We start from the raw sequence: 25834 nt of genomic DNA on the forward strand, positions 1-25834 counted from the left end.
ATTTTATTAAGATTTTCCATAATTTCACAAAAAGAAAAAAGAAAAATACAAAAAAAAGTAAAGAAAAACAATTAAAAACAATTCAATTTTTCATAACATATCTTGCATTTGCTTGTTTCCCGGACCTCCCCACACCTCCCCTCTTTGTATTCCAATTCAATTTATTTATTCAGCAAATCCTTTCCCTCTTTACTTTATCCTTATCTTGATCTTAATATGTTATACCTTTGAATTTTCACCTGTTAACATTCCGTTTTTACATATTCCTTCATACCGTTGTTACTAAAAACCCCTTAACCTCAATCCAACATCATTCTAACATTCATTAATTTTATAATATTTCTGTAAATAGTATTTAAATTTCTTCCAATCTTCCTCCACCAACTCTTCTCCCTGGTTTCGGATTCTGCCGGTCATTTCCGCCAATTCCATATAGTCCACATACTCTCAAGAAGTCTACAGTCTCTTTCAGATTTGGCACACTTCTCCCACTGCCGACGAACAGGTCAAGCCTCCAAACTCCAGGAATTATGCTTATCACTAAACGAGAGGGAGGGTTCGTCTTTGGTAATTGCTCAGGCAGGAATCTGGCAGAAAGAGGCACTTCTCATCTCCTGAGGAATTAAGACACTATTTTTACACGGACTTGAAAAAGGCCTGGTGCTGGAACAGGCTTTTGCCGTCGCTCACAGTATTTATTGGATGCATGATAATATAATAATAGGGAGTGTTAAGATGTCTGCAAACGGGACATGAAGGCTGGCAACATCCGTCCTGCTGGGTGGGGATGCCTTGCAGACGACTGCAGTGTCTGGAGATGGACAGTCAGGTTGTGCGTTCGTAGCAGTGAGCAGAGGAGAAAGGACTGCTGGGAGGAGCAGAGAGAGAAGGGACGCAGCACAACTGGATGTCTTCATCTGCCCCAGCTCCAACATCTATGACAGAGGGCCATCCAATCTCTGCTTAAAAACCTCCAAGGTAGGAGAGTCCACCACTTTCCAAGGAAGTCCGCTCCTCTGTTGAACAGTTCAAAGTTATTCCTGATGTTTAGTCGGAATCTCCTTTCTGTGATGGTCTGGGACTCAGGCTCGGACTCAGAACCAGAGGAGTCTCAGTCCGCACCGGATCCTCTGCCTCAGGCATCACCTGAACCAAGTCTGGGGCCTGATTCTGAAGAGTCCCAGTCTGCACAGGTTCCCCTGCAACAAGCACCACCTGGGCCAAGTCGGGGGCCTGAGCCTGCCCTGGCTCCAGATGCGGGGATGACCTCGTTGCCTCCAGCTGGGCCATCACTTACAGCTGCTCCACTACTGGTTGGGTCAGGAGAGGCTGAGGCGGCCCCTGGGTCTAGGAACCCACTGACGTCTCCCGAGCTGCAGAGACTGAGGTCTGAGAGAAGGAGAGACCTGAGTACTCGCAGGAGGAGTGCTCACCTTCGGACGAGACAGGGAGGGGAGTCGCCGGGGGATCAGGACCGGCCGTTACCCTGACAGAGAGAAAAGGCTGCTGGACCCTGCCCCAGGTTGCGGGAGCAACATTGCTGTATGCCAGATCCTGCCTGAGATCCTGTACCTGCCCTTGCCTGGTTTCCTGCCTCATAGCCTGCCTTGGCCCTGTCAGACTGACTCCTAGCGGAACCTCTGGATTCTGGACCAGGCCTGGACCGCGTTTCAAGCGTTACCCCCGGGCCCAGCACACTCCCATAACTTGAATCCATTTATTCAGGTCCTACCCTCTGGAGCAGGAGAAAACAAGCTCGCTGCATCTTCCATATGACAGCTCTTGAGATATTTGAAGATGGCTATCGTATCTCCTCTCGGTCTCCTCTTTTCCAGGCTAAACATATCCAGCTCCTTCAACCGTTCAGAATAAGGCTTGGCTTCCAGACCCTTTAGCATCTTGGTTGCCCTCCTCTGCACACATTCCAGATTGTCAATATCCCTCTTAAATTGTGGTGCCCAGAACTGGACACAGTATTCCAGGTGTGGTCTGACCAAGGCAGAATACAGTGGTACCTCAGGTTAAGAACTTAATTTGTTCTGGAGGTCTGTTCTTAACCTGAAACTGTTCTTAACCTTAAGTACCACTTTAGCTAATGGGGCCTCCCGCCGCCGCCGCCGCCACCGCCCTGCCGCTGCCCGATTTCTGTTCTCATCCTGAGGCAAAGTTCTTAACCTGTGGTACTATTTCTGGGTTAGCGGAGTCTTTAACCTGAAGCACCTGTAACCTGAAGCATCTGTAACCCGAGGTACCACTGTAGAGTGGGTCCATTACTTCCCTTGATCTAGACCAGTGTTTCCCAAACTTTGGTCTCCAGCTGTTTTTGGACTTCAGTTCCCATCATGCCTGACCACTGGTCCTGCTAGCTAGGGGTGATGGGAGTTGTAGTCCAAAACCAGCTGGAGACCCAAGTTTGGGAAACACCGATCTAGTCACTAGAATTCTGTTGAGGTATGAGTTCCTTCACTTCAAAACTTCCTACTACACCACTGAAGTACAACCCCTACTTGTTAATTTCTACATTAGAAAAGGCTTTAAAAGGACCAGACAAGTTCATGGATGATAAGACTACCAGTGGCCATTGGCTAGCAAGGGCTATGTTCTCCCTCCTCTGTCGGACTCTGAGAGTGTTGTTGTGCTCTGATTCTGCTTATGGGCTTTCCATGGGCCCCTGGCTTCCCACTGTGAGGTGCCCAGTGGCGTAGCATGGGGGGTGCAGGGGGGGCCGGCCGCACCGGGCGCAACATCTGGGGGGGGGGGGCGCTTGCACTTGCAGGTCTCTGCCCTACCTGGCTCACTCACTCTCTCTCACTGCAGTGCTGGCTGTGCGAATCCGATCTGAGCCGCCAGGTCGCCGCCCACTGTGGAGGGGAGGGTGCCAGGTGTGCGGTGCGGTGCGGAGAGAGAGCGAGGGACTATCTGGGGGAGGGACAGTGCAGCGGGGGGGGGGCGCAAATTACTTGCCTTGCCCCGGGTGCTGACAACCCACGCTACGCCACTGGAGGTGCCAGACTGGTTGGGCCTTTGGCCTGATCCAGCAGGGCTCTTGCTATAGTCTTACAAAGCATGGATTTCAACCAGGTGGCCCCAGACCAGCTCTGTGGTCCTTCCAGCCTCGTTGGTTACAGTCCAGATTTTGCTCTGCGAGTCCTTTAGCGTACAGGTTGGTGGTGGGAAGAAGCAGTGATTTCAGGAGCTACAAAGAAAGCTCTAATTCACTGATGGGAACAGCATGCTCCGCTTTTAAAATACCCTGCTCTAAACACAAAACAACTTAAGGAGAAGCTGCCACTAAGTGGGGGGGGGGAAGCAAAGTCAGAAAACCAAACACCTCCCCGATTCGGGCAGATGGGGGGCTATTTTAAGGCTGTTTCCACCAGCAGTATTTTGATGCCGTTTCAGGAAAGGATGTAGACATAAACAGGTGATTACATCTCTAGGTAGCAATACAAAGGGACGCTGTTCTGTTCGGCGAAGAGCCTAGGGAGGGGGAGAGAGAGGCCTGCAAAATAAACAGGTCCGGTTTCAGCGATGTGGCAGCAGGCAAGTTCTTTTCTCTACCCCCTCCTCATTTTCCCAGGCGGTTTCCTGTTTGGGGAATGCAAGCTCAACATTGGCATTTAAAAGAATCTGGAGTTGCTGGTGACTCAGCAACAAGCACGACTCGCCCTCGCTGCTCTTGGGTGTCACGTAGCATCGCCTGTTTTCCTTCAAGGCGGCTCCAGGCCCCGCAAACCTGTTCTGATAACGCTTTGCTGCTCGCTCACTTACGCTCTGTGCCCAGGTCAAAGGTAGCCTCCTTTGTGTGGCTCAACATTGCAGCCCAGGGGTGCTTCTCCCAAGAGATGCCAGGGTCATAGAATCATAGAATCATAGAGTTGGAAGAGACCACAAGGGCCATCGAGTCCAACCCCCTGCCAAGCAGGAAACACCATCAGAGCACTCCTGACATATGGTTGTCAAGCCACTATTACTTCCCTTGATCTAGATGCTATATTCCTATTGATGCAGCCCAGAATTGCATTGGCTTTTTTAGCTGCCGCGTCACACTCTTGGCTCATGTCAAGTTTGTGGTCAACCAAGACTCCTAGATCCTTTTCACATGTACTGCTCTCAAGCCAGGTGTCACCCATCTTGTATTTGTGCCTCTCATTTTTTTTTGCCGTCTTTAGCAGATGTGGCACCTGGGTGCAAATATCCGCTCAGCGCCGCCAAATTACCATGGATAGTGTGTGTGCTAAGCTGCACACTGTCCGCCATTGGGTGTGTGTGCGCGCAACTCTCCCCCATGCTGCTGTGGGAGAGCAATACCTGCAGAGGCTTGGGAGAGAAGTTGCGCACCCGCCATATAGTTGCCGGGGCGCAGCTTCCATCCTAAGCCTCTGCAGGGATCGCCCTCCTCCTGCGGAGGCTTGGGAAGCAAGCTGCACGCCCGCCAGCCATATGTTTGACGGAGAGCAGCTGGCGGGCATGCAGGGAAAGGGGAGGCCACCGGCAAAGCTGCACAGCTCCCCCACTCACTGGGGTGCCCTTTAGAGTCCGGCGCCTTGGCGCAACGCACCACTACACCGTATGGGAAAGATGGCTCTGGCTAGGGTGCTGACAGCCAAGGGAGAGCCCTGCCAGAGCCCATGCAAGCCAGCATTGTAAGGAAGCTCAAGAAACCATCAGGGCAACCCTAATACAGACCCTCCAAGTGTCCCCATTTTCCAGGGACGTTCCCAGATTTAAAGAAGCCATCTCTGTTTCTGATCTGATTCTGGAATGTCCCGCTTTTCCTTCCTGTTGTTGTTGTTTAGTCATTTAGTCGTGTCCGACTCTTCGTGACCCCCTGGACCAGAGCACGCCAGGCACTCCTGTCCTCCACTGCCTCCCGCAGTTTGGTCAAACGCATGTTGGTAGCTTCGAGAACACTGTCCCACCATCTCGTCCTCTGTCGTCCCCTTCTCCTTGTGCCCTCCATCTTTCCCAACATCAGGGTCTTTTCCAGGGAGTCTTCTCTTCTCATGAGGTGGCCAAAGTATTGGCGCCTCAGCTTCAGGATCTGTCCTTCCAGTGAGCACTCAGGGCTGATTTCCTTCAGAATGGAGAGGTTTGATCTTCTTGCAGTCCACGGGACTCTCAAGAGTCTCCTCCAGCACCAGAATTCAAAAGCATCAATTCTTTGGCGATCAGCCTTCTTTATGGTCCCGCTCTCACTTCCATACATCACTACTGGGAAAACCATAGCTTTAGCTATACGGACCTTTGTTGGCAAGCTGATGTCTCTGCTTTTTAAGATGCTGTCTAGGTTTGTAATTGGTTTGTCATTGCTTAGGACGTCCCTAATTTCATCGGAGAAATGTTGGAGGGTATGGAGTTATGTGACAACAGAGCCAAGGAAATGAATAACAGTATAACTTTTAGAAGACACCTGAAGGCTGCCTTGTATAGGGAAGTTTGCTTAATGCTTAAAGTTTTGTTATGTTTTTATATATGTTGGAAGCCGTCCAGAGTGACAGGGACAACCCAGTCAGATAGGTGGGGTACAAATAACATCATCATCATCATTGAATAGAACGTCCTTATTTTCAACGGAGAAATGTTGGAGGGTGTGCGTCCCTGTTCTGCAGTATTGCATTTCTCCATCTGTATTCTTTGTATTCCAGAATGGGAGATGGAGGGGAGTCAGTCAGTCAGATTCTTCTCCTTCTTTTCTATACACTTCGAGAAGGAAAGCCAAACACCGTCAAACTGCAGACCCTTTAGAAGCCTCTTCCTTTACGGACGTCTTCTGGATTTGGAAAGGACGTTGTTGCGTCTGTCCTCTCCAAAAATGTTCTGGCCCTGCAGCCCTTTTGGAAGAGGCCCAAAGTCACTAATTAGATGTTAGACACGGTGGAGGGCCTGTTCCGGAGACTTCCGCGGGCCTCCGCTCTGTGCAGTTGGCAAGCTGTAATTTTAGCCGAGGAGGCTGCAGCGCCGTCCATGCGCTTGATGTCAATGCAGCCTATTTAAAAGCAAAGATAAACAGAGATGTCCCAAATAACCCAGTTATTTACCAGCGGCTTGGAGTGTATTTTTAATCAACGTGATGCAAAGGGAGAGAGGGAGGAGAGAGAGAGAGAGAGGGAGGGAGGGAGGGAGGGAGGGAGACCAACTCCATGTTGGGGTGTTTGAAAAAGGAAGGCAGTGAAATGCAATCTGCTCCAGACTGGAATACAATTGCAGGATTAATTCAGTTTAAACCCCAGGACAAAGTACTGGAAAACATATACCTGCTTTCCAAATGTGACACAGAAGGAGGATGGCTTTTGTGCCACAGAGGATGCTGCCAGGGTTTAGGGTCCTAGTTAGAGGATATAGAAGGGTTTTTCACCGAAGGAGGCACCAGCAAGGCGAGGGCTGCAGTCAGACTCCACCTCCCAGACTGGTACTCTCAAACCAGATCCAAAATCTCCTATTGGCTGAGGATGCTTCCTCACTTTGGCTTATGGGCAGCTCTACAGAATCCCTTGTGAGATAATGGAGCCGCCACAATCCACATCAAATCCATCTGGTTGAATTCCTTGCGAAAGCAGATTTTATGTTTAAATTTCAAGGGAAATGGGAGAGTTTCTTTTCAAAGGGGGCGGCATCGAATGTGGATGTTTAAACTGGAGTGGGGGATGGGGAAAGCTAGCTAAAAATTGCGTTCCGGCAAAAGTCAGCCCACGTTGCCCAAATCCCAGTAATGTATTCAGCCCCATTAAGATGCCTATAAATCCTTATTTGTATGTTAATAGGTTTCAAATTAATGCTGCGTCGCTAGCTAAGAATTAGTGCTGAGTCGTCACACACCTCTTCACCACATCTGATTACGAGGTGCCCCTCCCCGCCCCGTATAATCTCAGCTCATCTGTGGGCTAGACAGCACCAGCACAATTTCACTTGCCGGCTAATCTTCCACTTGTGCCTGGCAATCCATGAGCCACAAAAAAATGAGCCTCACAAAGGGTAAAAGGGCTTTCAGGATGCCTGTGAAGCAGTGGTCAGTTTGGTGGCTGCTCTCTAGCGATGAACAGTACTGGAGAACTGAGGGTGGTAGCCTACAGCTCTCTATTAAGTGCCTTCTTTGAAGATAGCTCAGTTGGGTAGAGCATGGTGCTGATAACGCCAAGGTTGCAGGTTTGATCCCTTCCTGGGACAGCTGTCTATTCTATTCTATAATATTAATACCCAAGATCCCATTGGTGAGGGGGCATAGCTCAGTGGTGATTTGCATTCAGCCCCCCCCCGTCCCCATCCCCAGAGAGCTGCTGCCAGTCAGTGCAAACAATACTAAGCTTGATGGACAAAGGGCCATCTAGGCAGTGTTATGTACTAAGCTTGGGTCCTAGAACAATAAGCAAGTAGGATCCTAGAATGCAACAACTGATTGGCTTGCAGGAAAAGACCAATCAGGCTCCAGGAGGAAGTTAATCAGCCTGTTAGGCTGGTAGGATCCTAGAATGCAACAACTAATTGGCCTCAAGGAAAAGACCAATCAGGCTCCAGGAGGGAAGCAGAATCAGCCAATCAGATGGGACTCATTGTGTAAATAATGTATATAAAAGTCTGAGGTTTGGGGGGCAATTAAATCACCGTTTTACAAGCTGCAATAAAGAGAATGAAATCACTACAGGACTCTGAGTATATTTCAGCAGCTAACTTTGTCCCATCCATTGTAGGTTTGCTTGCTTGTTTATTTGCATGCTGCTTTGCCACCAAGATTGTGGGATGCCAGAATCCAAGGGCATCCGATGAACGCTGGAAGATTCAGGGCAGAGTGAACAAAAAGGGACCCAAGGGGCATCTAGTCCAACCCCCTGCAATTCAGGGATCTCAGCTATAGCATCCAGGACAGATGGCCATCCAACCTCTTGTCCTGCTGCTTTGTCCCGGGGGAAACCGCTCCTTAGTGTTCAGTTGGTTTGAATGGCAATGTTATTATGATTATTATATTATTGGGGGGGGGATCTCAAAGCAGTTTGCAACCTACATTAAAAAATCAAATAGAACAATCCAGAATAAAACATTACTGAAGAAACTCAAATATAGAGTATATATTTAAAGACAATTAACATTCATTCAAACGTAAGTAACAGGAAACTAAAATGATCGCCGAAGAATTGATGCTTTTGAATTATGGTGCTGGAGGAGACTCTTGAGAATCCCATGGACTGCAAGAAGATCAAACCTCCCCATTCTGAAGGAAATCAGCCCTGAGTGCTCACTGGAAGGACAGATCCATGAAGCTGAGGCTCCAATACTTTGGCCACCTCATGAGAAGAGAAGACTCCCTGGAAAAGACCCTGGTGTTGGGAAAGATGGAGAAGGGGACGACAGAGGACGAGATGGTGGGACAGTGTTCTCGAAGATACCAGCATGAGTTTGACCAAACTGCGGGAGGCACTGTCCTAAACATTTAAAAACAAAACAAAACAAAACAAAACAAAACAGTACAGAGGTCAACTGCAGAATGCACATTTAGCAGAGCAACATTAACAAAAAAAATTATCTTAAACATTTCAGAAGAAGGCATTACTAAGTGAAGTCAAATATAAAAGGCACATTTGAAACAGCGTAACTAGCAAAAGAAAAAAATATGGGGTTTCTCCTAGATGGGCCACCTTCCCAAGTGGACGAGCCCCGTCTGCCCCTCGCTTCCCTCTACAGCACATGCAGAAACCGCCTTCTTGACTGGTGGACCCCCCCTCTTGGGTCTCTTCTGCCAGAGCCTGTCTTCGCATGCAAGGGTCATGCAACAACAGCCACAGAAGCTGCTCACAGTCTCCCCTTTCCTTGCTAATGGAGTTTTGTTGTGGGAGACAGCAGGCGGCGATGTGATATGCCAGGGCAGGGGCAAGAGAGTCGTGCGGGGCTGAGACACGACCCATTCTTGTTGGCGAGGACAGAAGATGCCCTTGTCCTCTCCCCCCCCCCCATGCCATCTCTGCGCATGCATCAGAGTGAATGGACAGAGGGCAAGCCAGATAGATCCTGGGCTCCGGGGTTAAAGGAGCTTTATCAGCACAGAGGGACCCCTGAAAAGGTTGCGCTTTGTCTGCTGCTGGAGAAAGTCCCTCTTGGGAGAAGGGCTTTGCTATCCCGCATTCGCTATTACACCGACATGTCAGAGGAGAGCGAAGTGGGCTTCGTATTTAACCCCTTGCAGTCACAGATGGATGTAATGTTTTTAAGAGGAACCTGATATGGGTTTGTGGCTTGCTGTGCCAGACAAACTCCACATTGCAGAGGTAAATTCTTGTAAGCAGAGCAAGGGGAGGGATGTGAACAATCTGATCCTCATTTGGCAAAACAAGAAACAAGTCGGACGCAGCCGTCCCTTGAAATTCTTTGGATTTTGCAGTGTACTTCTCCAGCAAATAACGTGCATAGCAGTGCATATGCTAGGGTAAAGAGTGTGTTTTAAAAAACGCGTATATCTGGGGAAATGACACACATGTGTCTCACCTTATGCAAAATTGCTTTGTCAAATTTGTATATTTGGCAAAATTGTATACCGACCTGTGCATATTGGGAGAAATTTGCACTTAAATGCTGATGAATCTCTGGGAAGGGTGATGCCACGTTACTACGACTCATAATAATAATAATTATGCCCCCACCGTCCTCCCAGCTGGGTTTCCCCAGCCACTCTAAAACAGTTGTACCTTGGTTCTCAAACAGAATCTGTTCCAGAGGTCCGTTCGACTTCCGAAAAAGTTCAAAAACCAAAGTGCAGCTTCTGATTGGCTGTAGGAGCTTCCTGCACTCAATCGGAAGCCGTGTTGGATGTTCAGCTTCCAAAAAAAGGCCGCAAACCAGATCACTCACTTCCAGGTTTGTGGCATTCGGGAGTCAAAACATTTGAGTCACAAGGTGTTTGAGAACCAAGGTAGGACTGTACAGGAATGGGGAACCTATGACTCTCCAGCTTCTATGTTCTCTTACCATTGGCTGGGGCTGATGGGCGTTGGAGTCCAACCACATCTGTAGGATCACAGGGTCCCCATTCCTGTTAAAACAGAAGGAAACTGAAGCGCTCTGCATTTTTGTGGCCAACACAGGTAGTCCAGTCTCATGGCTGCTTGGTCCTATATCTTCAGGATGGAGTCTTGAGGGTATGAGCTGGCAAAGGAAAGGGTGACTATTGACCCCTGCAGATGTTGCTGAACTGTAACTCCCATCTGCGCTAGAAAGCATGGCCAATGGTAGGGGTGATGGGAGCTGGGAGTTCAGCCATGCTCCTGAGCAAGCGCATGAAATATACATGCCCGCCACATCCCCATGGCAGACAACGTATGAGCAGCAGCATGTTTAGAAACAGAATATAGCCATGAACCCAAACCAATGGCTTCAAGTTACAAGAAAGGAGATTCCAACTAAACATCAGGGAAGAGCTGTTTGACAGTGGAGCAAACTCCCTCTGGAGGTGGTGGGCTCTCCTTCCTTGGAGGTTTCTAAGCAGAGGTTGGATGGTCATCTGTCAGGGATGCTTTAGGTGAGATTCCTGCATTGCAGGGAGGTTTGACTAGACGACCCTCGCGGTCCCTTCCAACTCTAAGCTTCTATGATTCTAAGGGACGCTGGTGGCACTGTGGTCTAAACCACTGAGCCCCTTGGGCTTGCCAATCAGAAGGTCGGTGGTTCGAATCCCTGTGATTGAATGAGCTCCCATTGCTCTGTCCCAGCTCCTGCCTACCTAGCAGTTCGAAAGCACACCACTGCAAGTAGATAAATAGGTACCGCTGTGGCAGGAAGGTAAACGGCGTTTCCGTGTGCTCTGGTTTCCGTTACAGTGTCCCGTTGCGCCAGAAGCAGTTTAGTCCTGCTGGCCACATGACCCAGAAAGCTGTCTGTGGACAAACACCGGTTCTGCAATTCAATGATTCTATGACCATCGAAATAAATGTTGCAGAGGTGGAAGTTTCACAATGGCTGCATGTACATCACTTTTTTTAAAAAAATACCTGAAGGCGCATGAGAGCAATCACATGAAGATTTTACGCAGATTGATGAAATCATGTATGGCATAGCGAAAGCAGGAGGATAGGTTTTTCCCCCCTCCCTGTCCTGTAAATTCTACAGCTCGGGGGTCACTCAATAAAATTGACTGGCAGTAGATCTCAGATAGACCAAGGAAACCCCTTCACAGAATGGATGGCTTGCGTAATTCACTGCCATGTGGTGACGTGATGGCTGCTGGCTTAAATGGGTTGAAAGTGGGCTCAGATAAATGCATGGTGGGTGCGTCTATCAACGGTCTATAAGAGCCAAACAGCCACAGGGGAAATGATGTAGCTCTGTGAGAGAGTATCAGTCTTGCATGCAGAAGATCGCAGATCCAATCCCCAGTATATTTGAGTAAAGGCCATAGGTTGGTAGAGCATCTGTCTAGCATGCAGAAGGACCTACATAAGCACATGAGAACAGCCCTTCTGGATCAGGCCAGTGGTCCATCTAGCTCCGCATCCTGTCCTCACAGTGGCCAATCAGGTGCCTCCCCACTTCTGACCCCCAGCAACTGGTATTCAGAAGTGTTATGTACTGAAGTTCTCACCCTGGGCCAGCAGGGGGATACTGTAGATAGTTTTCACTCAGGTCCACATATGCAAATAAGGGATTGAAAGTGACGTTCAGTGATTGGATAGTTACAGAAAGTTGTTACTGTTGCTTTGTAGTTGAGCTCTATATAAGCTGGTTGGCTGAACCCTTCAGTTCAGTTCTGTTCTGGCCTGTGAATAAACAAGAGCTGTCTGAAGAATCGCTGTGTCATCTGATATGTTCACTCACAACTTAACAAGAAGGAACCCTGGAGAGAAATCCCTTTGTACCTGCTGCATTGCAGGACATTTTGGGGAGAGAAAAAGGCTAAGGAGTAAACCCTACACAAATCCAGAATGAAGTCCCTAAGATGGTTGGATGGCGCCTTGTGCGTCTCCTTCCGGCAACTCCTGCAGCCAAGCTGGTGCCAAACACATTGCTCTGCTTTCTTTGGTCCACAGCAAGACCGAGAAGGGGGTCTTGTCGTCTGGGCAGCCCAGGACCTCCAGACATACTGCCCAGGCTTGCGCTCTGGGAGGTCACTTCGGTACTGCAAACACTGGTGTTCAGAACAGTAGTGGTCCTTGGGGATTTCATCGGATCCCTGTGTGATGCCAAAATTCAGCACTCCCGCCTCTCGCCTTCCATTCTACAGGGGCACCCTTTGCCGCGCTCCCAAGGCTCTACACCCGGTGCAACCCAACTGATTGTTATTGTTTAGTCGTTTAGTTGTGTCTGACTCTTCGTGACCCCATGGACCAGAGCACGCCAGGCACTCCTGTCTTCCACTGTCTCCCGCAGTAGGGTCAAACTCATGCTGGTAGCTTCGAGAACACTGTCCCACCATCTCGTCCTCTGTCGTCCCCTTCTCCTTGTGCCCTCCATCTTTCCCAACATCAGGGTCTTTTCCAGAGAGTCTTCTCTTCTCATGAGGTGGCCAAAGTATTGGAGCCTCAGCTTCAGGATCTGTCCTTCCAGTGAGCACTCAGGGCTGATTTCCTTAAGAATGGAGAGGTTTGATCTTCTTGCAGTCCATGGGACTCTCAAGAGTCTCCTCCAGCACCACAATTCAAAAGCATCAGTTCTTCGGTGATCAGCCTTCTTGATGGTCCAGCTCTCACTTCCATACATCACTACTGGGAAAACCATAGCTTTAACTATACGGACCTTTGTCTGCAAGGTGATGTGTCTGCTTTTTAAGATGCTGTCTAGTTTTGTCATTACTTTTCTCCCAAGACTAAACTGATTGCGCTCCCCTAAATCCACCTCTGTTCAGAAGCCTGGTGCTTCTGAACGTGGAGGCAGAGTATAGCTATCATGACTAGGCCCAGCTCTGTGTGTCTCTGTTGTCATTGAGAAAACCAGTACAGCAAACCCTAATAATAATAATAATAATAATAATAATAATAATAATAATTTTATTTATTTATAACCCACCCATCTGGCTGGGTTTCCTCAGCCACTCTTTGAGTTTTTACCTGATGCTGAAGTAACATGCATAGATTGTACAACTTGCATGCAATGCAGCTGGCTCCCACGTAAGCCAGTGTGCCTCAAGTTGTGCTGCAGACATATATTTCTCTCAAGCACACAAAAAGTACGCAATTTATCCTGGATTGTTTATCGATGTGCACTTTGCAATTGCAAAGATCCACACAAACTGTTGCTCATCCAAATGGAGAGGACTCTTTAGCTGGGACTCAGTCAGTCAGTCAGTCTATTTTATTGCACATAGCCAAAGGCTGCCGCAATGTACACAGAATCATTCAACAATTAAAAGAAAAATGCTGGATTAATACAAAAAACTTAAAACATTTATATTATCAAGACATTACCTACTCTAAACAGAGCTATAAAAGTACCTTAATATACAGGTTAAGACATTAAACAATAAAATTTATAGACTAAAATCGTCACATGACCACTACTATATTAAAAAATAATGGTAATTAATACAACCTGCAATTAAATCCGGAGTTTGGTGATAAAGATAGAATATGGCTTGATGTAGATAGGGTCAAATAAATTCATTTCCTTTACAGTTGGTGGCTATCTTGGCTACATAATTTGCTCTAATTTTCCTAGCAGCAGTTGCAAAGAGTGCTACATGCCAGGTCACATACTTATCTGAGATATAAAATCATGTCAGAGGGGTTCTGGCCAGGGGACCTTGTCCTTATAGGTGCCGGGACGCTTTTCTTGGCAGGCATTGGGTGTCTGCAGGTTGTGGTGGTGATATTAGGCTGGGATTTGTTTTTGCTGCCATCTTCGTAATACACCTGTACCTGATTGCTGCAGGCACCTTGCCGAGCCAAGACTGGGAAGCTCTGCTTTGCCTTCTCTCTTCCTGGTGTGCGTGTCAAGTGAGCATCTCTGGGAGATACCAAGCGAGCTTTTCCCCAGAGCGCTTTGTTTATGGGGTAGGAGGGGGCGACTCATTAACAGGAACTTGAGCGGAAACACACCGCTGGCAGGTGGAAGACAAATGCTGTGACGACTGTGTCATTTATCAAACCAAGGGGGAATGACCTTTGCTATCCATTTAGAAGGGAACGGAAAGCTTTGAGGTTTTTCAACTTGCCTGGCGTGGAGGCAGGATGCTCCCGTCGCGACACCTCCATTTGGTGCTTTGCCCAGATTAATCAGAGAATACACTTTGCAAGCATTTAACTAGAGGTTGTCCTTAGGGATGGGCTGATCTGTAAATTTCAGTATTGCTACCGTTTCTCCTTTTTCCCAGCCTTAAATCCCGCTCTTCACATTTCCACATCAGTTCACATTTCTTTTAAAAAAATTCTTCATGCAAATTCGTCAGTATTCCAGTGCAAATTTCTCCTTATTTGTTTTGCATGTTTGCCTAATAGACACATTTTTGCAAAGCAATTTTCCCCGAAGATACCACATTTTTGCATCCCATTTTCAATTTAGTTATGCATTTTCTGCAGAGTTTATCCCAGCCGGTCCTTTTTTTCCTTTTACACATCACTTGGCTGGGGAACTGCACTGAAAAAAATGGAGAACTGCCGATTTCAAAGGTTGGCTGTAATTATTGTTTCAGAATGTGAGAATTAGGTAGGTTTGCTTTTAAAAGCAATATGGAATTGAATGTCTCCCCCAGAATACGCTATTTTTAAAAGAAGCCTTCAGAAGCACTGCTGTTATTTGAAAGTCTCTCTCCCCCCACAACTGCAATTTATCTGAATGCATACTGAGTGTTGTAATGGTCAGATTCATTGCTTAATGGGGTGCAATACAACAAAGCCCACACAATGAATTCTGCTAACACAATAGGGTTTCTCTCCCCTCCTTCCACGCACCTCCCTGCCCAAAAGGGTGTGCAACAGATCTATAAATCTAAGGTAGCTCCACGTATATTACCAATCGATCAAACCTATCCATTCTGAAGGAAATCAGCCCTGAGTGCTCACTTGGAAGAACGGATCCTGAAGCTGAGGCTCCAATACTTTGGCCACCTCAGGAGAAGAGAAGACTCCCTGGAAAAGACCCTGATGTTGGGAAAGATGGAGGGCACAAGGAGAAGGGGACGACAGAGGACGAGATGGTTGGACAGTGTTTTCGAAGCTACGAACATGAGTCTGACCAAGCTGCGGGAGGCAGTGGAAGACAGGAGTGCCTGGCGTTTAGTCGGACACGACTAAATGACTAAACAACAAACATATAGAAGACATCTGAAGGCAGCCCTGTTCAGGGAAGTTTTTAATGTGTGACATTTTAATGTATTTTTCATCTTTGTTGGAAGCCGCCCAGAGTGGCTGGGGAAACCCAGCCAGATGGGTGGAGTATGTATGTATATATGTATGTATGTTTTTGAATTATGTTGCTGGAGGAGACTCTTGAGAGTCCCATGGACTGCAAGAAGATCAAACGTATCCATTCTTAAGGAAATCAGCCCTGAGTGCTCACTGGAAGGACAGATCCTGAAGCTGAGACTCCAATACTTTGGCCACCTCAGGAGAAGAGAAGACTCCCTGGAAAAGACCCTGATGTTGGGAAAGATGGAGGGCACAAGGAGAAGGGGACGACAGAGGACGAGATGGTGGCACAGTGTTCTCGAAGCTACCAGCATGAGTTTGACCAAACTGCGGGAGGCAGTGGAAGACAGGAGTGCCTGGCGTGCTCTGGGCCATGGGGTCACGAAGAGTCGGACACCACTAAATGACTAAAAAACAACAACAAATACTACCAATCGCATCAGGAATGGATGGTGGGAAATTTAATCTAGGAAAATTGGGCACATTTGTGATCTGGAGAAGAAATGATTGGAGCTTTATCAAGATTGGGCACAAGTTCAAGCCTATGCAAAAGCAATGCAGAAAGTTCAATGTGATTCCTCCCCCCCCCCCCCAGGTTATACAAATAAAAGGCCTGTTTAAATAGATTAGACCAAAGGCAAACGATAACATAGAGAACAAGCTGAATTTGGGAAACTGTTAACAGAGAACAAACCAAAAATGTTCTCAAGGTTATGTAAAATTTTATCTGATGTAAAAATAAAAATTTCACAAGGCAATATGTGATAGGGGATGGCAGAGAAAATTGCAATATACCGGCACAAGTTTGGAGCTTTTTATTTAACAGAGGTTCTACGTTTCTGGTTTCGAGAAGTTATAAAGAAAACTGTTTTAAAATGACGCAACAGTGTCACTGGACTCTTTAGAAGTCTTTTAAAGTTGGAAGAAGAGGTGGCGGTAAGTGCTGGCACCGTGGAGCAGATCATGAAGGTGACATTTCTCACCTTTGCTGGAGATGCAATAAAGTGAAAGTCTTTGGGCAGGTGGTTATTACTATGTGTAATGAAATCTTTGGACACCAGATTCTAGCGGACCATCTTCTGCGCTCGCTAAACTACGTGGAAGGTCATGCAAGAAGATGCCATTCAAACCAAGTGTTTTATATATATTGCAAGGCAGGCTGGAATATTAGATGCTAAGTCATGGGGAAATAACCAAAAACCTAGTAAAATAGAACTCGCAAGGAAGAAGTCAAAACGTCTAAATGATGCTAAATTAATTAAGGAGTGAAGTTTAGAGAAGTTATCGGCCGGAAGAATCTGGTAATGAAATTAATGATTGATGTCACACAATCTGTAAAAAGACAGTTGGGAGTCCCAGGACAGGGATTAATAACATTTACCCATGACGTTAAATAATGTTAACTGTTCTGGGTAAACAATAGTGTGAGTTTTTTAAAAGAAGAATCAGGAACTAGTTAACCAATTAGATTACCCTCCTTATATTAAGTAACTGCATTGCAAATGCATCTCTTTGTATTTTGTGAACTTTGAAAGGTTTCTCCCCCTCCTTCTGCTGGGTGGTATCCAGCAAACATGTCCCATCAGTGCAAGGATTTCCACTTGTGCTACTGAACTCCTTCCTATTCTCCCCTGACATGTGCCACCCGCCCTCCCCAAATCTGCTCCAGAAGGCTGGGAGAACCCTCGCAACAGATTTCGGGGAAATGTGGGGGAGAGAAGAGGGTGGGAAAGTTCTGTCACGCAAACAGAAATCCTTACGCTGATGGAACAAGTCACGACTTGCTACTTCGGATTCATTCTGCTGTTTAGATCTTCATGCCACGCTTTGTATTGATTACATGGCATAAATATCAAATAAATAAAGGATCAGACCGGCCTTCTTCAAACTTGGGTTCCAGGATGTTGTTGGGCTACAACTCCCATCATCCCTGACCACTGGTCATGGTAGCTAAGGATGATGGGAGTTGTAGTCCAACAACAGTGGGGGGATTCAAGTTTGAGGAAGGCTGGATGAGACAAATCTATCCATGGCTGTTTGTGGCAATGGCTGTATGGAACCTCCAGGCTGAGAGGCAGTAGACCATTGAATGTTGGGGACTAACAGTGGGAGAAGACTCTGGCCTTATTGCCCTGCTTGGGGGTTTCTTGGAGACATCTAGTTGGCCTCTGTGGGAACAGGGTGGTGTCTCAGCAGCGCTCTTCTTATGTTCTTCACCCTGGATATGAGATGCATCTACCCCCTTTGGCTCAGAGATTTTAATTCTAGGAAGAATGGGTGGGGGAGGGGGTTGAGCAAGGTCTCAAAGGCATCTTTCAGACGAAGATTGCGCATGGACGGATATAATGATATTCGGAACGTATTTACTGAAACAATAGTGACATGTGAACTGATGTATACTAGAGGGAAATGAGAAGCTCATCTATTTACATATATACTACATAGTTTTGTAACCTTAATTACATTTTATTGTCATATCAATGTTGGTATTTTCTCCTCTGCTTTTTTTGCTTTCTTTATGTATTTTTACATACCTCTAACCAGGTCTTTGGCTGATTGATATCCTATTCCCTTTTAAAATGTGTTGGGGAGCGGGGATTATGGGGTTGTTCTTGTTTTTATTTTTATTATGTTTATTGTGTTTTCATGTTGTGTTGTGAAATGCCCTGAGAGCTGTATTTACAGAGCAGTATACAATTTTAATTTTATTTTTAATTTTAATAATAATAATGCAGTGGTACCTCAGGCTACATACGCTTCAGGTAACATATGCTTCAGGTTACACACTCCGCTAACCCAGAAATAGTGCTTCAGGTTAAGAACTTTGCTTCAGGATGAGAACAGAAATTGTGCTCCGGTGGCACAGCGGCAGCAGGAGACCCCCATTAGCTAAAGTGGTGCTTCAGGTTAAGAACAGTTTCAGGTTAAGTACAGAGCTCCGGAACGAATTAAGTACTTAACCTGAGGTACCACTGTAATGCTTTCCTTTACTTAAATTCACTGCAAAACTCTCAATTTTTAAAGAAGGCACCTCAAATTCTCCAGCAAAAGCAGAAAAGGGACACCAAGTTGCCAGGAAGAAATAATTAGGAAACAGAATCGTAGAATGTAGTGCTGGAAGGGACCACAAGAGTGATCCAATCCAACCTCTTGCAATGCAGAAATCTTTTGCCCAACACTGACCATGAGATTAAGAGTCTCACATGCTACCGACTGATCTATGAGACGCTTGCAGAATATGGAGAAAGTCGGAACCACTTTGTTGCTATTTTCAGGCGGAATTCGATTGCACACTTGAAAATTCAGGATGCGCAATTAAGGCGGAGTCCATGCTCTCTTCCAAGAAACCCCGAACTTTTTGCGGTAAGGAAAGTGACAGGAACTTGCACTGGGAAGTGATAACATGAGCTTGACACAATGTCGTCTAGCCTCCCTACAAACAGATCGGGACGGATGCTTGTTACGAGTGCGCAAATTTCATTCCTCTGAACCCAGACATCATTTCCAGGGAAATGAGAAGTTCCGTTTCTGCAGGGTGGGTGTGCACACACCTTCATTTCAAATCCTTCTTTGCTGTCTTCAGCTGTCTTTAGCAATGCCTGTGACCTCTGCTGCAGAGAACTTGATACCCCCCCCCCCTTCCTGGAGCTGAGCAATGGCTGGTTTCCAAGACCTGGTGCAGAAATCTCACTTCGGCAATAATGGAGCAGCGATGCCTCCTTCAACCCTCCGGTAGCAAATTAAACACAACTTTGTGGCTTTGGTGGTTTGCTGGGAAGCAGCAGCGCGGAGCTCCCTATTAATAGTTCATGACAGAGTTCCTCTAGAGTTTCCTTGGCAGCCAGGAATGCCTTGGCCTTAAATCCACTTGTGGCAAAAAAAATAAACAGAAGGATTTTAGGAAATAAAAGCCATTTTGGGGGGTCAGATGAACTGTGTAGGGGGCTGCAAGGGTCTGTGACTCCCTGCCCATCTCCTGGGCTTTGCCTCCTAACTAGGAAGGTCAAAAGGAGGACTTTAACCATGTTCAATTGAACGTGGTTGGAATCCTCCCTCAACCAGGAACTCCTGTGCAGTTTTTATTTCTTTATTCATTCCTTCAACAATGTTTATATACCGCTTAATCATATTGCTTGTCAGCAGGCAACACCTTTGCTCAGAGGTCTGCACTGGCTGCTGATTTCTTAGGGGGCCAAGTTCAAGGTATGACTATTGGTGTGTGTGTGTGTGTGTGTGTGTGTGTGTGTAGTGCTCCAATTGGAGAACAGCCTTTACCAAAGGTGTTATGGGCTTTGAAGACACTCAAACTCGGGACGCAAGGGATAAACGTGCTAAGAGGAAGGCACGCTTGGCAAATCCACACTGTGATCATAGAATAGAATCATAGAATCATAGAATCATAGAGTTGGAAGAGACCACAAGGATCATCGAGTCCAACCCCCTGCCAAGCAGGAAACACCATCAGAGCACTCCTGACATATGGTTGTCAAGCCTCTGCTTAAAGACCTCCAAAGAAGGAGACTCCACCACACTCCTTGGCAGCAAATTCCACTGTCGAACAGCTCTTACTGTCAGGAAGTTCTTCCTAATGTTTAGGTGGAATCTTCTTTCTTGTAGTTTGTATCCATTGCTCCGTGTCCGCTTCTCTGGAGCAGCAGAAAACAACCTTTCTCCCTCCTCTATGTGACATCCTTTTATATATTTGAACATGGCTATCATATCACCCCTTAACCTCCTCTTCTCCAGGCTAAACATGCCCAGCTCCCTTAGCCGATCCTCATAAGGCATTGTTTCCAGGCCTTTGACCATTTTGGTTGCCCTCCTCTGTACACGTTCTAGTTTGTCAGTGTCCTTCTTGAACTGTGGTGCCCAGAACTGGACACAGTACTCCAGGTGAGGTCTGACCAGAGCAGAATACAGTGGCACTATAACTTCCCTTGATCTAGATGCTATACTCCTATTGATGCAGCCCAGAATTGCATTGGCTTTTTTAGCTGCCGCGTCACACTGTTGGCTCATGTTAAGTTTGTGGTCAACCAAGACTCCTAGATCCTTTTCACATGTACTGCTCTCAAGCCAGGTGTCACCCATCTTGTATTTGTGCCTCTCATTTTTTTTGCCCAAGTGCAATACTTTACATTTCTCCCTGTTAAAATTCATCTTGTTTGTTTTGGCCCAGTTCTCTAATCTGTCAAGGTCGTTTTGAAGTGTGATCCTGTCTTCTGGGGTGTTAGCCACCCCTCCCAGTTTGGTGTCATCTGCAAATTTGATCAGGATGCCCTTGAGTCCATCATCCAAGTCGTTGATAAAGATGTTGAATAAGACCGGGCCCAAGACAGAACCCTGTGGCACCCCACTAGTCACTCTTCTCCAGGATGAAGAGGAACCATTGATGAGCACCCTTTGGGTCCGGTCAGTCAGCCAGTTACAAATCCACTGAGTGGTAGCATAGTCAAGACCGCATTTTACCAGCTTCTTTAACTCACACCATCAACTCACACCAGAAATGTCCCCACTGTGGAAGGATGTGTGGATCCAGAATTGGCCTCCACAGTCACTTACGGACTTATTGTTAAAACTATGTTTATGGAAGAGAATCTTACTCGGCTACGAGGGATCGCCAAAGAAGAAGATTGGTATATCAACTACTTTTTCTCCAAGGAGCTCGAGGTAGAACACATTGTTCTCGCTTTAAATAAGAGGCACAGCTCCTTACAAGATGGTGTAGTCTGGCATCTCATCACACGATTTTGGTTCCAAGATGGCAGCTTCCCAGTTGGCGACTGAGGCAGGGAGTTTCGGCACCCCCCCCCAAAAAAATAGCACTGCTGCTGCCCATAGATAAATCACAACTGTTCCAAGAGCAGTTAGCTGGAGTTTAGGCCGGGCTGCGGCGTCCGCTATTAGCCCTGGCCAGGAGGTCTCCCTGGAGGTTGCGCTGAGTAATCTTTCTTCTCTTGGCCATCATGCCTGGCTGCCTCGCAGCCGCTCGGATGTCAAGTGAAACCAAATGGGCTTTGACGACACGGCAAGAGAAAAAAGATTCCTGGGATGAACTTAAAAAAACAACAACCACACACCTGGGGGGGATTAGAGCCATTTATTTTCACGGCCGCCCTCCTGGTTTCAGGATGAAATGTGAAGATTGAGTTAGTTGATGTTCTGCGTGCTGGTTTTCCATGCGCAAAGCCACAGATCTATCGCTGGAAGACTCTGCCTGCCTCTTCCAAGATGGTGGCGCAGGCCTGGTCTGTAGTCATATAAGAACATTTGGGGGTGAAGCCCTGAGGCGGCAGCAGGCCGGGGCTACCACCCGGACTTCCTGCCAGTCTTCTGCCTCAGGCCCACCCCTAGACCCCTGGCTCTGAACCTTCTTCCTCTGGGGGTTCCCTTGGGGCAGAGACACCATCTTGGGGGGCCGAGGGTCCCCAAACATTTTTCAAAGAGGGGACCAGGCCCCTTCAATATTTCTCGGCCTGCAGTGGGTCCCACTGGGCTTTCCTATGGCTGCAACGGGCCCCACTGGGTCTACCCACAGCTAGCAGAAGGTTGCACCGGGAAACACGTGTGATATCACGCATCACACATTTTATATCACATGTGCATGCTGGGCCCCTTCGATCTTGGAGGCATCCTGGCGCCTGTGCCCCGGGGGTTCCCCGGATGGTGCCTCCTACCACTCCTGAATTTTGGCCTCGCACAGGGCACTGCTGAAATTTGAAAGACCAAAGTCTGCCCCTGATATACCCTAAAGGCATCACAGTCTCTGCTGACCTTCAACCAAAGAGACCCAGACCCTGGAGAAGGACTTGGAACGCCCAAAGTCTCCCAGATTGGATTATTGTAACTCGCTCTACGTGGGGCTGCCCTTGAGACTGACTCAGAAACTCCAGCGGGTGCAGAATGCTGCGGCAAGACTCCTTACAGGGTCCTCACCGCAGGATCACATTCACCCGGTGCTATACCAGCTGCACTGGCTCCTGGTGGAGCACAGGGTCAGGTTCAAGGTGCTGGTTTTAACCTTTAAAGCCCTATACGGCCTAGGACCCTCGTACCTATGGGACCGCCTCTCCTGGTATGTCCCATGGAGGACCTTACGGTCTTCAAACAAAAACATTTGGGAGGTCCCAGGCCACAGGGAGGTTAGGCTGGCCTCAACCAGAGCCAGGGCTTTTTCGGCTGTGGCCCCGATCTGGTGGAACGCTCTGTCCCAAGAGACTAGGGCCCTGCGGGACTTGACATCTTTCCGCAAGGCCTGCAAGACAGAGGTGTTCCCCCAGGCCTTTGGCCAAGGCTCAGCCTGACTTCCCTTCTCGCTTTGGTAATCCTCACAGAACTCTAGCCCAATGGTTGCCATTAATCTGATTTAAACTGATTTTATAATGAACTGATTTTAGAATGTTGTATTATTTTACTGTTACTAGCCGCTCTGAGCCTGGCTTTGGCTGGGAAGGGCAGGATATAAATAAAATAATAATAATAATATTATTATTACTCATAGATTGGGGTGTTAGACAAATAATGTTGGTTTTTTAAAAAATTATTAAAAAGATGATCCCATGACAGAAGGCAAGCAAGATAGAAATGGTCAGGGCAGAACCAAATTCATGCAGTGTGGGGCAAGGAAAGGGGGTGGCAAGGCTGGAACAAATCTGGGTTCATCATCTCTGAGTCCAGCACAGCCATCGCTTTTGTGCTTCCCACCTCTGTGCTCAAAGTGTTCCTTGTTAACAGTGGCGCGTTTCAAGAAGCAGAAGGAGAGAGAGGGAAAAGGAGAGGCTTTGTCTCTGCAGCCTGACGGTGCCAGCCATGCTCTGTGGGCGAAGGGCATAGGGGCGGGGGAAGCCCAAGAGGCAACCCACCCCCTTTGGCACCACCGAGTGCCTATTGATCCGTCCATCAGCACAAACAATGGGGGAGCAAGCAGGCTGGAGACCGGTGGCTGCTGCTGCTGCTAGGAAGTGGCGGCGCTTATTGGATCCGGCAGATGTGCTTATCTGACGCTGCAGATAAGGCTGAGAAGGAATATGGTTCAGGCTGGCTGGAGATGCTGCAGACTTTGTGGGCAGGACAGCATGTTGCACAGAACTTGGGACGCCTGCCTAAACCCTTTGGTAGATGTGGAACAATTCATGTCCCCACATCTTTCTGCACAGGAAGAACCAGGTGCACAAATATAAGCCGGGGGACACTTTGTTTACTAGCAGTACATGTGGAAAGGATCTAGGGGTCTTGGTGGACCACAAGCTTAACATGAGCCCACAGTGTGATGCAGCAGCAAAAAAGGCTAATGCTATTCTAGCATTAGGGACGCGGGTGGCGCTGTGGGTTAAACCACAGAGCCTAGGACTTGCCGATCAGAAGGTCGGCGGTTTGAATCCCCACGATGGGGTGAGCTCCCGTTGCTTGGTCCCTGCTCGAAAGCACATCAAAGTACAAGTAGATAAATAGGTACCACTCCAGCGGGAAGGTAAACGGTATTTCCATGCACTGCTCTGGTTTGCCAGAAGCGGCTTAGTCATGCTGGTCACATGACCCGGAAGCTGTACGCCGGCTCCCTCGGCCAATAAAGCGAGATGAGCGCCGCAACCCCAGAGTCCGTCATGACTGGACCTAATGGTCAGGGGTCCCTTTACCTTTATTCTAGCATTAGCTAGAAGAATATTATCCAGATCAAGGGAAGTAATAGCCCCACTCCATTCTGCCTTGGAATACTGTGTCCAGTTCTGGGTGCCACAATTTAAGAAGGGTGTTGACAAGCTGGAGGGGCAACCAAGATGATCAAGGGTCTGGAAACCAAACCGTACGAAGAACACTTGAGGGAGCTGGGGGTATTTAGACTGAGAGGAGATATGAAAGCCATCTTCAAATATCTCAAGAGCGGTCACATGGAAGAGGAAGCAAGCTTGTTTTCTCCTGCTCTGGAGGGTAGGACTCAAACCCATATCATCTCCAAATCTCCTCTTTTCCACACTAAACATCAGGGGGGGCCAACTTGAATAAAATATTTGGGGGCCCAAGTAAGTCCCACCCAGCATAATCGATCACAGGATGCTGTGCACACATGCCATTTGAGTTGCAATGCCCATCAACTTGGGGGGGGCAGCCTCCTCAAATATTATTTATTGGGGGGTAGCGGCAAAGGGAACTCGACCCCCAGAAGTTGGCTCTTATGCTAAGCATCCCCAATTCCATCAACTGTTCCTCATAAGGCAAATCCCTCCCATTACGTATACACATTCTGTATTTTGGGTAGGAGAACACACAGGGAGGCCAGCCAAAAATAAAATTAAAATGCAGATATGATAAAGGGGAGGAAAAATAAAAACCTCCTCCAGTTCCATCTGTAGGCAGTGACCTTTGCATAATTGGGGACTTGTTCCTCATGGTAAAAGTGCCGGGTGGCTGCATTGCTTTGGTTGCTCTCAGTCTTCTCTCGGTGGACTGGAATTCCGAAAATGATTGATTGGCTGCACATTTTTAACATTTCAGGATTTATAAGCAGTGCGTGTTAGCCAGAGGCCCTGGGAAGGGAGAGCTGAAAGGGCTTTTGGATCACAACTGCGGATGGAATGGGAACAGGACAGAAGTCACTGTAGCATGTTCAGCGCAGCTACTAAGAAGCGCATCGCCTTCAGGCTCCTTCAGAAGGGTGGGGTGTTTTGGGGTGGTTGCATTCCGCAATATGTAATTGATGCCTTTGCGGTGGATTTATGCTGGACCGTGCGCACGCCATTGGGCTTTGTTATCGTTTCTTCGTTGCATTTGCATCCCACCATTTCCCTCCGAGGAGCTCAAGGTGGCATATCCACGGTTCTCGCTCTCCCCATTTTATCCTCACAACAACCCTGTGAGGTAGGCTAGACTGAGAGACAGTGAATGGCCCAAGGTCACACAGTGTCACGGACTGGTTGGACAAAGAGGAATGGTGGGAGGAACCAGACGGGGAACCCCCAAGAGAAGAAGGCGCAGCGGCCAGGGAGTGGTGGTGGGACAAGGATGAGTGGTCAGAGGGATGATGATAATAATAATAATAATAATAATAATAATAATAATAATAATAATTTATTATTTGTACCCAGGCCATCTGGCTGGGTCTCCCCAGCCACTCTGGGCGGCTTCCAACAAAGATTAAAAATACATTAAAATGTCACACATCAAAAATTTCCCTAAAGACTGGGAGGAGGAGGAGGCATTGGAAGTGGAAGAAGTAACAGGGCTTAGGGAGCAGGGAGAATCAGTGGCAGAAAGTCCAAAATAGAGGCAGAGGCTGAAGCAGGGGAGGAGGGAGGCCAGGAGGCAGAGATGAGTTGGGCTGGTGAAGAAGCACAGAGATCTCCCCCTCCTGGTGAGACAAGCTCCCCTCCTCTCAAGTCTCCCAGAATCAGAAGAGGGCTGAAATGGGCAGAGCAGTTACAGACTGCACACAGACGCAGTCTCTGATTGCTTGGGGACTTAGACAGCTCTGAGGAGGAAGGAACCTCCAGTCTCGGCAACTGATTTCATGAAGCAAG

This window comes from Podarcis tiliguerta, assembly GCF_965153285.1.
Source record: "Podarcis tiliguerta genome assembly, chromosome: 1".
Taxonomy (NCBI): domain Eukaryota; kingdom Metazoa; phylum Chordata; class Lepidosauria; order Squamata; family Lacertidae; genus Podarcis; species Podarcis tiliguerta.